This window comes from Colossoma macropomum, unplaced genomic scaffold, assembly GCF_904425465.1.
Source record: "Colossoma macropomum unplaced genomic scaffold, Colossoma_macropomum, whole genome shotgun sequence".
NCBI lineage: Eukaryota > Metazoa > Chordata > Actinopteri > Characiformes > Serrasalmidae > Colossoma > Colossoma macropomum.
The window spans coordinates 33,263-35,000 of record NW_023494822.1 but is presented as its reverse complement, the minus strand read 5'-3'; positions in this window follow the sequence as shown (position 1 = coordinate 35,000).

Sequence of the window (1,738 nt, the reverse complement as noted above, 5' to 3'; positions counted from 1 at the left end):
TGCCGATCTAACCTGGCCAGCTGCGCTTTGTCACATACGGGGCAGCTCAAGCGTCCCTTGAACCTCCCGGTAGCGAGAGCGAGGAGGAGCGCCAGCTCTTCCTTGTTTTCCACCTGGTGCCGGCAGGTGAGGTGGTGGGTCTTGACCGTGAACGTGTGTCCGCAGATCGGGCATTCCCTCTGCAAAAAGCAGGGCGTAAAAACCTCCACTTGGAGCACAGAAAAACCAACAGCAAAGAGAGAGACCATGCGGTGTGTGTCTGTGTGCTGCTTACCCACCATCTTGCCTGGAGGCCGGGCTAAGGGAGGTGCGCATGCAAAACCTCGCCTCAAATGGTAGTGGCCTTGGGCCAAGGCGGAGCCACAGAAGGGGGGGGGCAAAGTAGGGAGAGAGTTGAGCATCCTGACAGCCTGGTGGATGAAGCTGTCCCCCAGTCTGCTGGTCCTGGCCCGGAGACTCTGCAGTCTCCTTCCTGATGGCAGCAGGCTGAAGAAGCTATGTAGCGGGTGAGTGGGATCACCTGCCATGCAGATGGCTTTCCCGGGTGAGGTGGGAGCAGTATATCTCTTGGAGGGAGGGGAGGGAGGTGCCAACGATCTTCTCAGCTGCTCTCACAATGCGCTAGAATGTCTTGCGGCAGCACGTGGTGCAGGTGCCATACCACATGGTGATGCAGCTGGTCAGGATGCTGTCAACGGTACCACTGTAGAAGGTGCACATGATGGAGGCTGGGGCTCTGGCGCTTGCACATTCTCCTGAAGTCCACAACAATCCCCTTCGTCTATTCAATGTTCAGATGGAGATTGTTGTGTCTACACCTCAAGGCCAGGCAGCTCACCTTGCTCCTGTAGTTTGTCTCATCATTGTTGCTGATGAGACCCACCACAGTCATGTCATCTGGGAACTTGATGAAGAGTTTGTAGCTGTGCAACGGTGTGCAGTCGTGGGACATCAGAGTGAATAGGAGGGGGCTCAGTACACATCCTTGGGGGACCCCCCGTGTTCAGTGTGATGGTGCGGGATGTGTTGTTTCCAGCATGTACTGCCTGTGGTCTCCCAGTCAGGAAGTCTAACAGCCAGTAGCACAGTGAAGTGTTCAGCCCCAGCATGTCCAGTTTGAGAATGAGCTGCTGGGGGATAATGGTGTTAAATGTGGAGCTGAAATCTATGAAAAGCATTCTGACATGAGAGTCTTTTGTGTCCAGATGTGTCAGGGCTGAGTGGAGGGCGGTGGAGATGGCATCATCAACCATGCGATTTGGCCAATATGCAAACTGGAAGGGGTCCAGGGAGGGGGAAGGACAGACTTGATGTGTTGCATGACCAGCCGTTCGAAGCACTTCATGAGGATGGGAGTGATTGCAACCGGATAGTAGTCATCGAAACAGGAGGGTGACACTTTCTTCGGGACAGGAATGATGGTGGTGGCTATGAGGCATGTGGGGACAACAGCCTGACTCAGCAAGATATTACAGATGTCTGTAAAGACATCTGAGAGCTCCACAGCACAGTCCCTCAGCACACGACCGGGTATGTTGTCAGGACCAGGAGCTTTCCGGGCATTGATCCTGCTGAATGATCTCCTCACACTGACGGGGCACAGCGTCAGCACCTGTTCTCCAGGAGGAGTGGGATCTTCTGTGCAGGCATCTTGTTGTCTGCGTCAAACCGGTCAAAGAAGTTGTTAAGCTCATTCAGCAGTGAGGTGGAGCTGTCACAGGTCTGTGATGGGGGCTTG